Source organism: Rattus norvegicus, chromosome 11 (assembly GCF_036323735.1).
Source record: "Rattus norvegicus strain BN/NHsdMcwi chromosome 11, GRCr8, whole genome shotgun sequence".
Taxonomy (NCBI): Eukaryota; Metazoa; Chordata; class Mammalia; order Rodentia; family Muridae; genus Rattus; species Rattus norvegicus.
The window spans coordinates 29,386,430-29,401,101 of record NC_086029.1 but is presented as its reverse complement, the minus strand read 5'-3'; the positions used below and the strand labels follow the sequence as shown (position 1 = coordinate 29,401,101).

The window sequence follows — 14,672 nt, the reverse complement described above, 5'->3', positions numbered from 1 at the left end:
TGTAATTCTGAACATGGAACTCTGGAATAAGAAAACTAGGTCTCCTCTGCTCACATCCCTAGCATCCTAACAAGCTAAGATTTTCTTTGAACAACAACAACCAAATGTTTAAAATAGGATTTAGGTATGTTTAAACAAGAAATTATTCTCAACTTATGCTGTACGGATTTTTGGTTGTGCTGGGTTGGTTTGATTTTAGAGAACATGACCTTACTAACTGCTAAGGTATTTGCACTGAAACAAAGATAAAATGTTCTGCATTATTGCAACATGATTCTTCAAAAAGCAGTGTGTGCAAAGTTTCCAGCGCACAGTGTGAGCAAACACGATCAGCAGGAACAAAAGAAGTTTGCACGCTGCTGCTCAAGGACTTTTAAAGAATCCTTCCCAGGAATAATGCAGAAAAGCCACTGGAAAGGAACTTGGGAAATCAAAGCACACTTACTTTTTAATGGGCGGAGATGCACTTTCTTTCCTATTTTACATTAAAAATTAGAGGGCGCAACAACAATTCTCGCTGGCTGGCAGTCTGTGAAACGCAGGCCCTGACCCCTCTCCTTGCCAGGAACATTCACACAAAGCTCTTTCCATAGGACTGTTCTGCACATTCCTGAGATAAGGCACCAAATCATGAAGCCAGAGCCCAGTGACACAGAAGTTGAACTAAATGAAATGTTTACACACATCCCGACTCTCCTTTCTTCCTCATCCCTGCCACATATGATTTGCCTAAATCAATATTGACTCTGGTTGCAGAAAAGCAGGACTTAAACAAAAGAAAATCTGGAAGAGAGAGAAGACAGGACGCTACAAGTACCGTATGTCTCTTCTCGGATTGCAAATATCACGTGAAATCAAGCAGAAACAAAGCCACAGAGCTTCGGAATTTCTTAGTGTTCTTGATGGCCCCCCCCACGCCCATCCCCACCCCAGAAGGCAGAGCAGATTTCTTAACTGTTATTACAACCCAGAAAGAATATTTGAGTAACATCTTAAATCTGCACTCACCATGGGAAAGCAACAGTTGCATGGAGTAAAAGTGTGCTTTTTCCTTGCCCCTGTTCCATTTCAGTTCTGACTATAGTTGTCCAACAGCCAAAAGGCCGGAGCTGCCACCCAGAGGCCCCGTCCACGATCTGGTTCCTTTGCTTGTCAGCCAGAGAGCTGGCTTCTGCCGGCTGCAGCTGTGCACTTTGCTGAAGTTCTAATACAATCTCCATATGCTTCCCACCGCCTCACATAGGTGATCTGGCCTTTCAGTTCAATGAAACGCGCAGCAGAACCCTTTTCAGGTGAGTCTGTGGGAGCTAGTTTTCAAGTCGTCCACCCTCAAGTTCAGGATTTCTTGGTGAGAAGTGGGTGGAGAGAAGCAGTCTCACTACAGGGAACTCAGGCTGTAATCAGAATGCAAAAACTTCCTCTGTTTTCCTGCCTTGCGTGGCTGAGCGCTAGTGCCTCTTTTCACAGAACTTCAGAATGTACAGGCAGGACGCAAAGGGGCCCTGCCAGACAAGCCTTTCTCAGTCAATTAGCTTGCAGCCATTACTTGTGACCTGAGGTCACACAGCATAAGTGTGTGGGGTGTGCCTTCAGGGGTCCCAGGGCTACTTATTACAGCTTAGATAACCAAAGCCGAGCCGACACTGAATTCTAGAAATATTTTTAATAGTAAATGTAAAGATGTAAAGTTCTGAGCGTTCTTTCTGAGTAGGTAAAGCACAATTCAATGAATTCAAAACAATACTTTTTCACCTTAGAGCAAACAGCGTTTGGGACAGAATAGCGACACATTTCCTTCATATTATGCCTGCAGACGTGTAAATGACAAAAGGGTTCATACAGACAATCACGTAATTACCAGCACATACATTCCTTGTATCACATGGATATGAAGCATGGGAATTATGGTTTTCCTTGAAACTTTTAAAGAATTTTAGTTCGAAATTAATTTAAATTAATTTTAATGCAACTATCAACAAAGTTCTTGGCACCTAAGGAAATGACTTCACTTTGAGGCCATGATGCAGCTATGCTTAACCCCTAGTGAATTAACTTCACGAATTTTCTTGTTTTCAGAACTGTATCAATCATAATTTCCTCTAGTTCAGCAAAGCGCTTCTCCACTTCAGTAGATTTTAACAGAGAAATTCATAAGAAAACCTATGACACACTAAGTAAAAAAAAAATGCTGTATTGCAAAACCATATCTGCATTTTATACATCAAGTCTTCCTAGTCTTCAAAAACACTGTACAGTTATCATCATTATCAAATTTATGGCGAGGAAGTATTAAGCAATTGAACTTCAAAGCAAAGCCTCTCTTTGAGTGATCCAACCAAATTAAAGCGCTCATGTTTCTACAGTGATTAGATCAGACACCGTCCTCTCTCCCAGTGGCTGTCACTCAGAGAGGGACATGGATGCCCAGCACTTCATCCTTCACCCTTTTTTCTAAGTAATTCCACAGGCACTTAAGGCAGCATCCACCTCAGCACTGCCTGGGAAATTCCTTTGGACGCTGAACTTGAATCTGCCTCACCACCCTTTACTTAGCCAAACGAATGAATTTTAATCAGCTGTTATCTGATATAAAACCAAAAAAGACAAGTTAAAATGTACAGGTCATAAAATTAGCAACTAAATAATACTTTCTAAATAGAGCGGAAGTTTTGAAGGGACAGAAACAGAGAATATAAAAGTGTTAAAGGTAGCTCTCGGTGGGATTTAGTGCAGACGCTTGGGGTTTCCACTTTCTCAAAAATGAAACACGAAGTCATTGTTAGGGCCATATATTGCCTCTGAATACATTTTACAAAACAAAGAATAAAACATGTTTGACATCATTGGGAGAATCTACCATGTCTGTTTTGCCTGCTGAAACTGAGCGTCACTGAAAAGTAGACCTTGAAAAACAGACGTGGGAAAATGCTTCAAGCCAGTGCTTGAAGGTTCTCAAGGCCACTGAGGTTGCTACACTTCTTCACTGCCCCATGTTGTACATTCACAGTTTTCTCATTCCTTTCATTCAGGATTAACAGCTAAGCTAAGAGTCAACGAAGGCTCCCAACCTTATACTTTAGATCTCTACAGTCATCTACTTTCGAGATCTGGACTTAACATCAGTGTACATGAAATAAGGATTTTTCTAGCAAGTTCAGGGAGGTCACTAATAACCCATACACAGCATAAAACATACGCCAGAACTTGAACAGGCATTGATGATTTCCCAAGCTATAATGTAGTTTTTATGGCCAGTTTGCAAGTTTTTATGTGGCTATAGACCTTTCTGAATTACATACAGGTTATGAAAATAGTCCCCTTTGCTAAAATCCTGGATTACTCAAGAAAGATTACCACCCGGACACTATTAGAAAGAGTTGGTCAATATGACCCATGTCAACTCCCATCTGTACTTTATGGAGAAAACATATTCTACTCTAGATGTTTTCTGAGTACTTGAGCCAACATGGTAGGTCATGTGCTGCTCAATTCATTTAATTTAAAAAAATTACCTCCAATGCCTGAATAATTTTACAGTGTAAAAATGAGCATATGTATTTAGAGGTGCTAACTTAGAATACATTTTGAAAGATTAAAAATTCATTCTAATTAGTGATTTAAGCTAATAAGTTTCAATATGCTAATATTAAATTATGCAGGTAAAATCAATGAGAATTACCTAACAAGATATTAACCATAAAATTACATGTTAATATTTTTATACCAAATATATTATGTGTCTAAGTATATCATCCTTCACATTATGTAATGTTTAGAAGAAAGTCAATTTTTCATGGAAGAAAAATAAATAAAATATTAAAGAAATTTATAGAATAAAATTTTAGGAATTGAGGTTGTACTTCCATAGAATGCTTATTTGATATAAACAAAGTCTTTGGTTTGAGTCAAGCCTACAAAATTCAAAATTTTCCAGCCTTTCATGACAACTTATGAGCACTCCGAAATCATTAGTCAAACTCAGCCAACATTGGGTTAAAATATCTAGAGCAGGCAAGAATCCCAAATGTAAAACTGAATTCAACATTCTCATTATTACTCTTAATTTTAATTTTATTTGTTTCTGCAGGATTGAGGATCAAATCCACACGTTACTTCCTTTACTACTGAGCTACATATCAGCCTGTGCCACTCATGTAAAATTGATAAGGGAACAGTAAGAAAACCAATAGGATTTAACCCTTGTATCCAAAAGTCAAAAAAGTGTTCATTTCTTGCTTAAATGTCAAGAGAGTCACGTACTAAGGAGCTCCTTAATACTGTGAAACGAAGTTGGGTTCACGGGACTGATACATTAGGGATCAGGTAGGCCATATAGATACTTCTCAGTCTCCCTCTGGAGTGTACTTACTAGTGGCTCAGCTTCATAAGGAGGTTTAACCAGCCAGAGGTGATAACTGGGACACAGCACATGCTGTGTGATTGTAAGCATAGTATTAGACAAAGCCAATCTATCCCAGAGTCAAGCAAATAGAGAACAAATATAAACTAAAGGCCCATGTAAAGCACTGCAAATACAACAGGATATGAACACTATTGAAGGATAGCAATAAATAGATAAACCATCAATTGCACAGATGAAAATAGGTGTTTTAATATGCATGAAGACATGTGTCTTATTCAACAGGGAACTTTCGAGGTTGTGGTTTAAAAAGGAAAGACCAAAGCCTGGGCCAGTGAGATGTCTCAGTTGGTAGATGTACTGCCATGAAGACCTGAGTTCAATCCACAGAACCTATGTAATGTTGGAGGCGAAGGGCTGACTCTGTAGAGTTGAATTGTAACATACTCAGTGCGCTGCACTATTCAAGTGTCCAAACAAAGCTCTCTCTGTCTCTCTGTCTCTGTCTCTGTCTCTGTCTCTGTCTGTCTCTCTCTGTCTCTCTCTCTCTCTGTCTCTGTCTCTCTGTCTCTCTGTCTCTCTCTCTCTCATACACACACACACTCAACACACTAGGCTTATACAGGTGCTCAATAATAATAATAATACATTTTCAAAGTAAATACAATAAAACAAGATAATTAGATGACAACATCAAAATTTTATTGCCCGGGGGTGATGTTCTTTAAAGATATTAGAACAGAAAAACATAAAATAAAGAAATAAATATGTGAAAAGAGGACAAATAAGACGTACTTGCATAATTAAAGTGACTAAAATCAAATTAGAATTACAAAACATAAACAACAGCAAAGTAAAAGCAGACAAAAACTAAAGATTTGACAGTGCCATTTTTTACAGCCATCTTTTAGAAGAGATATAATAATTAACAAATGCTATGAGAATATTCATGTTAATACATTTTCACTAGCATTGGTTTAAATTAAAGACAGCATCTTTAAGAAAATGTAAATCCTTAAGAAAATGTACTTTCTGAAGAAGTACAAAACGTTAAGTGGAAAGGTAACTTGATGTCATATATGAATAAGTTTTACTTCCCCTCTTGGTTACATCTGTGAAAAGCGCATGATTTTTGTTATGCGATTTAGAGACTTAACACCTCGGTGCTTCTTATATACATTTGTCATGAGTAATTTATTCTGCAGGTTCTTCACATGAAATTTCTTCACACTTAATTTTATTTACTGTAGTGTGTGTGTGTGTGTGTGTGTGTGTGTGTGTGTGTGTTGCTTTTGCTTTAGAGACAGGGTGTCATGCTGACCTTCAACAGAGTACCAAGTTGGCCTGGAACACACTATGTAGCTGAGGATAGTTTCGAACTTGTGATTCTCCTGATTCCAGCACCTCAATTTTCCAGGTGCTAGGCTTTCAGGTGAACATCATCATCTGATTTGCATAATGTTGGAGATGCAGCCAGGACTTCTAGCATGCTGGTCAAGCATTCTATTAACTGCACTACATCACTAGCAGAACTATAGTTTTAAAAGATATGTGTGTGTGTATGTATGTATATATGTATAAAGTTTTATTTATTCAACTATGTGTGGGTTTGTGAATGCAGTGCTCTCAGTAGGCAGACGAGGACACTGGATCACTTAGATCTGAGTTAAAATCATTTGTGAGCTTCCCTATCTGAGTGTTGGGAACCCACCTCAGGGCCTCTGCAGAGGCAGCATGACCTCTTGACCACAGAGCCATCTCTTCAGCCTCCTACTGCTTTCATTAGATGGAGCTTTTCCAGGTCCAGCTTCACTCCATGGTTCCATTAACTGTATCTTGTAAGTGGCATCATTATTACTTTTAAAACCCTCTATAATCAGTTTTATTTTTGTCTCTGGTCCAACAATTGTTGATTTGTTTTATTTTTATCTTGACATTTTAGTGCCAAGTGTTTGTGTGTTTTGGGTACATTTAATCCATTCTCAAGATTATTACAAGTTAAAGAGCATCATGTACATCTTCTGTACTTAGTGAAATAGCTCATGACAATTGAATGGGTAGCCTATGGAAAATTGCAGATAAAGTGATGTGCCATTATATACTGAGAAAAGATATAAGCAGTTTTGATTGCAGGATATAAGTTCTTCTCTGTCTTATAAATCATCTTGATTACGTACATTAAAAATAAACAGCCATCTTTTAAAAATTATGTGTATATGTGTACATGTGACTCAAAAGTTCATATACTCACACAGTACATAAGAGAGAGCTGTACATCCTAGAGTTACAGGCAACTGTGAGGTAATGAACGTAGGCACTGGGAAACAAACTCAGATCTCCAAGAGCAGAGTGAGTTCATAACCTCTGAGCCATCTCTCCCACTCCTAAAGCAGCAGTCTTTATGAAAACAGGCATCAAAACATCCTTAGCAAAAAGGTTCTATGTTGGCACAATTATTTCTTTTTGCCTTTTTACTTATTTATAATATTTTTAAAAATTAAGTGTTTTAACAAAGAAGAAGCATTAAACAATGGGAAGCAGGCGTTACCACGTTAAGTATCTTTAGCTATTCTAAAATTATTTTTTACCTTACATTTTAAAATTCTCAACTTATTTTTGATTATTTACATTCTAACGTCTGGTCAATCAGCACTGCCAACGATTCATTCAAAACTGATAGGAAGAAAACTCCCTTCTTTTACATTTCATTACATTTACCGGGCTACTTGGATCTTTAGGAAAAATGTTAAGTGCATATATAAAACCATATTCCTCTACGTGTTTGGCCTCTGTGGCTCCTTGGAGAGCATATGGCAAGAGTCATCTCTCTCAGTCAGTGACAAATACCTCTCCACAGCATGCTCTGCTTTGACCTTTAATTAGATTTTCCCAGACCATCTAAAATAACTCATGTCTGAGACCTTCCCTGTCTGCCTGTCCCAAGGGATCTGACAGCACAGGAAAAGCTAGACAGCATTGGATGTCTTGGGGCATTTGTTACCGGATCGGGGATGAGTGGGGGATTGGGTGAAGTTGGCTTTTTTAAAAGAACAAAAAAACACAGAGAAGAAGCAAGCATGCAAACACAGAAATAGTTTACAGTAAAGTAGAATATGAAGAGTGATGCATTCAGTGAGGGACAGCAGGTGGTCCCAGAGCACCCAGTGTGGTAACTGTCTTGACAACAATATGTAAGACAAGTTGCCTGTAATGCTGCTGTTTAAAGGTGGGAAAACAGAAAACAAGTTATTTTAAAAGTGGATATACATACATACATACATACATACATACATACATACATACATACTACATAAACACACATATATGTATGTATGGAGAGAGAGAGAGAGAGAGCGAGAGAGAGAGAGAGAGAGAGAGAGAGAGAGAACAAGATGGACTTAATGGACTTATATATTTAAAACCAGTTAAATGGCGTGAGGAGTGCTAAGCTGGGAAAAAGGGGATGCAGGGCTTCAGAAGGGATTCGGAGTGTGCATAGGTGAATGACTATGAAACGTGTTTTTGGATACCGGGAATGGCGCCCCAGTTGAAGGATTAAGAGAAAGGACTGAAAGAGCTTGAAGGGGCTTGAGATCCCATATGAACAACAATGCCAACCAACCAGAGCTTCCAGGGACTAAGCCACTACCCAAAGACTATACATGGACTGACCCTGGGCTCGACCTCATAGGTAGCAATGAATAGCCTAGGAGGGGCACCAGTGGAAGGGGAAGCCCTTGGTCCTGCCAAGGCTGGACCCCCAGTGAACGTGATTGTTGGGGGGAAGGCAGTAATGGGGGGATGATGGGAAGGGGAACATCCGTAGAGAAGGGGAGGGGGAGGGGCTAGGGGGATGTTGGCCCGGAAACCGGGAAAGGGAATAACAATCAAAATGTAAATAAGAAATACCCAAGTTAATAAAGATGAAAAAAAAAAAAGAAAGAAAGTACAGCTTTCAAAGAAGAGTGCTGGAAGTGGAATAGATGAACTGCAGGTCATGGCAGAGGCTGGAAAGAATGGTGACTGAGACAGAAGAAACTAAAGACATCTGTGCAATGCAGGAGAATGAGCAAAATCTGACACTGTGGGAAAAGCATCACACGCTTCCGGTATTGTGAAGAGAGAGGTAAAGCTAAAGTCTGAATCTTCAAGAAGTTGTTGAAGGGGCCGATATGACCCTCTTCAAAGGAAGATCTTTATGACGCCAGGGTTGTCAGATCACATATAAAATGCTGGAAGTTCCTCTCTACCGTAGCATCCATAGACTACTCATTCAAACCATCCCTGTAGCCATCGCATGACTAAATTGGCTTCCACTCAGGGACAGATCGAGGAAGCAGAGTGGTAACATGTTCATTTGGGAACGATAAATTAGAGATATAATAAGAAACAAATGTGGTCTGCTGTAGAGCAGTCACGGGGAATGATGGAAGCCATCCTATGCTCCACACAAAGATACTAATTTGGCACTTACATAGTAACCTCGCTGGCATTAACTAGGGCTTCCTGAGCCATATTGTAGAACATGCTGCGGGCCACATGCTAAGGAATGTGCCCAGGAAAAACTGTCAAACTCATCTTTTCCATAGCCTCATTGTTTTCCTAATCATTCTCCTTGGAGATGTTGGTACACAAATCCTTACGGTACCAAAATATTGATTCTTATAAGGGTAAAGTATATTCTCTGGAGACTCATCTAAACCAAACTACTGTATATATAAAGACTGCATCTATCTCCTTATGATGATCCAGGTTTAAATCAGGAAATGTAGGACAATGTAAGGAGATTGTCTATGAGAAGAAATTGTCCATAATGACAAGTCTTCCATAAATGTGGCTGTGGATTTGAGTGAGTTCTCTTACATCACTGGCTTGAAAGACCCTGTTAGACCCTGACACCATGGGGCTATGATGTCAAAGGTATCTACTTTGCCAATATAGGGTATCTATCATAAGCATTTATCATAAACAGCATACTTCTGTCCTTGAGTCCCTGATCCCAAATCTATGAAATCAAGAGTAAACATTTAATTAGTAAGACAAAAATGTTGTCTCCACCTTTAAATGCTGTTTTTCAGATAAAAGAGGCAATTTAATTAGACCTAAGAATTATTTTCTTGTTTGCCATTGTTTGCTCTAATACCCAGCCAAGATAATTTTATAGGTTTTGTTAACATAAAACTGATTCTATCACATGTTTCAGAAAGATATATAAATATATTAACTAAATAAATATAAAATATCTATTTATATTATATATTAAATATATACTTTTTGGTTAATAAGAATATATGTAAGATATATTATATGTTATATGTATTATATAAATATATATATGATAAATTAAAGTGTATACATAATATTTATTATAATATATAATTATATGTACTGTAGTATATGTACATATACATACACATACACATGTATATGTATATATAGAGAGATAGATACCTAACACAATTTAATGTTGCTTGATCCTGTTGGAGTTGTAGATAAACTTACATCTGACTCACTATCATGAGAGGAGAGAAAGGAGAATGGTATGGACCTTTTAAACCATATTCCCTGTATACACACATGACATGCATCCTCTAACAAGGCTTCACTATTCTCCCAACTGGGGAACACATTTAAACCTATGAGGTCATCCTGGGTCATTTTTGTTCAAAATGCCACCCTAACCCATTAGCTATGCATCGTCGATTGTTCCTCAGCTACAGACATCAGGAAATGCTCTTCCTACTTCATTAAAAGCTTGTGAATGTTTTTGTGCAAGAGCAATGTTGAAATTATAAAAAGTATTATGCTGGGCTACGGAAATGGGTATTTTGTTTTTAAACGAAAGGATTCACTAGCTTTAGAGACACACGGTTGCCTGTAACTCTAGCTTCAATATTATCCAATGCTTCTAGACACCGACACACATGGCCACACATCCCAAGAAACTCAGTACATATACTTATAGAAATAAAACAAAACCTTAGAAAAATTTTAATGTGTCATCTACCTATTGATAAGTTGAATTATTTGTAAAGTTAGAAAAAGGAAGAAGAATGGGGAAGCTAGACAGATGTTTGCCCTGGCTGCTTCCTGTACCCACACCCCATTCCAGGGGACCTTCCTCACAAGTGCTCTTCCCAGATAAGTCTGCCTTGTTTACTCAAGTAATTTCCATGGTGACCTCCCCTGGTCCTTTGAAAGAGACTCTGGTCTGATATTCCTTACAAGTAGAAGCATAGCAATTTTCTATGTCAAACTTCTATTTCTCCTATTATCAGAGAAAAAAACAAAATCTAAGTCATTCTAGTACCTCATGTGTTTAAAAAACAAAAAAACAAAAAACAAACAAACAAACAAAAACCTGCCATGCTCCTGCCTTTAATGTAAGAGCCGGGCATCCTAGATTTCTTGACATGTTAAAGCAGTCTACATTCTTAGACTTAGCACAGACTCAATTTCTTTCCATGTAATCTCTTTTCTCTAGTAACTTAGTACATTATTATACCATCTCAATTTTGGTACCAAATCTATTCTTCTTACATCACAAATTGGGAATATTGTGGTTTGGGTTACCCAGGATGATAATAGCTCCTTCCATTAAGTAATATTAATAGGTGACTCTAACCTGTCTTAGAGTATTTCAAACTGCTTTCTATTATTCTACACTGCCTTGGACAAGGTCTTGATATTGCAATTACTTACTGTGTATATAACTCACAAAGTTATCAGGACCTGAATGTCAACAGACAGACACACATAGAGATGCACAGTGAAATAAAAGAACATAATTTCTAGAAAGATCTCACCACCATCGTCACCCTTTTCTTCATCTTCATCACGCCATCATCACAAAATGCATGTCTAGGGTATTATCCTGCTTAACATAGAGTACACTGCTATGAAGAGTCTCTCTGTCCCTTTAGACACCCCTTAATAAATGTCTTTGTATCATGCAAAGTTGTTTACTTATGAATTTTGAAGCCACTGTCTTCGGTGGATATACCTAATTATGCATTAAGAGATTATAAATCAAATGTTTATTTTTCTTTCTTTCTTTGGTATTACATTTTGAAGTAGCCATGCTATTCTCTCTTCATTTATATTAATAAATGGTGATCCCACAGAGGAAGGGAAAAACTGCTGTATTTGTTTGTATAGGTCCCCATGCTTACCACAATGCCTAATATTTAGGCGATGGGAGACAAATTATTGGAAAAGGAAAAGAAAGGGAAGGAAACTGAAGGATCAACTTGATAAGTGGCCATATAGTGGAAAGACATGAGGAATAAATGCAGACAGTGCTAAGGATAGTTCTCTGGAATAACACCCAGAGTACTGAGTGCAGACGAAATTCAAGTCATAGTAGGAACGGTATCCGGAAAATTTGAGAGCTACTTAAATTAAAACATTTAAACAAGATGGCTGTCCCAACTTAATTTCTATATGTGTGACAAAATACACTTAAAGAATATTGACACAGAGGAGAAATGGCTTACTTAGGCTCAAAATACCTGATTACAGTCCATCACAGCACAGCAAGATGGCAGCCATGGAAATGGCTAGTCACATCATATCCACTGTCAAATGCCAGAGAAACAAATGCATTCATGATTCTAGTACTTGGCTCACTTTTTCTGTTTCTACCCACAACAGACACCAAATTAGTCACAGCAGACTGGATCTTTCTATATCAATGTACATAACCAAAACAATCCACTGTAGAGGTTTCTACCTGCAAATCTGCTCTACACAAGCCCTCATTAAGACTCTCTTCACAGGTAATTTGAAACTGTGCCAACTTTGCAATTTAAACTATTATGGTGGCTGAAGATCTTCCTTGGTGCATAAAAGAGAAAAAGACATTTTAATGCAAATTGTGTTTGTTACCAGCAATAACCATTTTCTACAAATTTGGCGACTAAAATTAACAAAAGTTTATTATGCCACAAAAGCAGGGACAGATGTTTAACATCTATTTTACCTGGATGACAGAGGGCCTCACAGCACAATTATGTTCTCTTTTGGGGAGAATCCATTCTTTAGCCCTACTGACTTCTGGCTGTTCCTGAGTTTCCTAGAATTCCCTACCTTGTAGTCACATCATCCTGTTTGCTGACTCCAACTTTAGATTGCCTATCGCCTTCTCGTTCGTGTGTCAAATAGCTGTGTGGAAACTTGTGATGGCACCTAGGAACTCCCTGTGTAATAGTGAATAATGTCATCACAGTATTATTAACTTGTATCTGTGGAGGTTCTTTAAATTAAGTAAAAAAGGCTCTGGAATGAGGACATGAGTATTTGGTAGGAGTCACTATCTGCTTATCACAATGTAGTCAAAGAATACAATCTGAAAAAGACTTTATAACTTCAAACTACAGCATGTAAAAGCAATAAGAAGGTGAAGTAGCACTATTTGACTTAGAAAAGTAGAGGGAAGATGGATCTAGTGTAAACAGGAGATACTTATTAAATATAAGCAAGCAAACACATATAGCACATCCATGGATGGGTCAGATGTTGGAACACCTGGGCATTTTCCCAGCCATGGTTGCCTCAGGAGCTACAGAGACTTTGAAGCACTCTAAGGTAAGAATTAGAGGTACTAATGATTAAGTTTGCAGTATAAACAGACCTATCATCTCTCATTTTGCTAAGAGTTAAAAGAAGTAACATCTCTGGGCCATTTGACCCACAATGTCTAAAACTGTGACATAAAAAGAAGACACATGGTGCCAGAAATTAACATGGGACTGTGATATCCTAGTTAAGGCCAAGCTTAGTTATATTCTCAGAAGGAATATTGAGAATTTGTCTCTAGAGAGAATAAATGCCACACACAAAAATATCCTGTGATTAAGAAATTCATGTGTCACACTCATGAAAAGAAGCCAGCTGCCACCCAATGACTGCAATGAAAGCCTATTTTTAAATACAAATTCTAATCAAGTATTTAGTTCCTCATTCAAAAACGTAGTTCGACAGCCAGGGCTTACCACTGGGACTCCGTCTGAGAGAAAATACAAACAAAATAAGTGAAACAAGCCAACCAACTCAGAGAAGCAAAGAATATGTGGTAAGGGGGAAATTTCCAATAAATGCCAGTTTCTCTAAATATGAATTAAGCATGTCCCTCTAAAACAATGCAAAAAGGAGGTAAAGGGAGAAAGGGGGAAGAGAAGATAATGAAAAGGATAGTGATAATTTAACATATGACTGTACCTACAGGAGAGTACTCAAAAGTCTAGGAAAAGCATAAAATACAATGATAATGAAAAGTAGGGAAAATGACAAAGAACAGGAACAAGAATTTCCTTCCTCTAAATGTATTTGTGAAGATATTACAAACTGCACATTCATATAGGATGAGGATAAAAGAAAATGTTAATGAAAGTTATGAAAGTTACAATGCAAAAATACTTCTTTGCATAATATTCCAAATAGATAAGGAAAAGTAGGTACCTCACTACAGGACTGAAGGGAGACTCACCAGAAGACACATTCAAATAATATACTTTACATGGAGTAAATCAGTGCTCCCAAATCTGGGGCTAGAAAAGAGAATTGATATTGATATTGAAATGATATTGGCGAGTATAGCATTATAGAAAGTTAGATGTCAAGGAACAGCTGAGAATCCCAAGTAGTGGTTCTTTTCAACATAAAGGGATATCTAATATTTGATGAGATAAATGCAAACAACATGATTAAATACTATACAATTTAAATTTGTATCAAAATAGTCCTTGGGGTGGGTACTGGAGAGATTGCTCAGGGATCAAGGGTACTTGTCGATCTCATGAGAACTAGAGTTCAGATAGCGCCAACTGTGTAACAAGGCAGGCAGGATTCCTGCTTGAGGTCTGTAACTTCAGTACTGCAGGGCTGAGGTGGGCACAGATTGGGTGACTACTGATATTTCTGGTTGCTGACCAAAACCTCAGCTTGGTACTTAGCAAGAGATTCTAGTGAAAAATAATAAGGAAGAGAGTAGAGGACTTACTTGGAGAATATGTGGGTTATTAAACTTTATTCCCCATTCTAGGTATGGGATAGCCCCTTGTGAGTTGTTGCTCAAAGAGACTCAGAGTCCCCTAAAACCATCAAGTCTATTGCTAATGCTTTTAGTTCCCATCAGAGACAGATGATAAGACCTTATTATCAAAGGTACTGCACACTTGGATGCAGGATATAGAGAACTAGAGATTGAAGTGAGATGAAACCATCCTACCTGTCAGCAAGCTTGCTCAGTATGAAGAGAGAGGCTGGACAGAGTGCTATGAAAGCAGTCTTTCTTATCCAACTCTCAATTCTT

General features: G+C 38.0%; 2 long non-coding RNA genes across 14 annotated transcripts in view; one reads left to right on the top strand and one right to left on the bottom strand.

Moving 5' to 3' along the window:
* The window catches only part of LOC103693508 (uncharacterized), a 490,050-nt gene that overhangs the window by 384,738 nt on the left and 90,640 nt on the right, over positions 1 to 14,672 (bottom strand). The gene's annotated exons all lie outside the window — the stretch shown is intronic.
* Positions 1,160 to 6,566, top strand: LOC134481048 (uncharacterized). The gene is made up of 2 exons (XR_010056236.1): positions 1,160 to 1,292; positions 4,088 to 6,566. It is a non-coding gene; the product is annotated as an uncharacterized LOC134481048 (long non-coding RNA).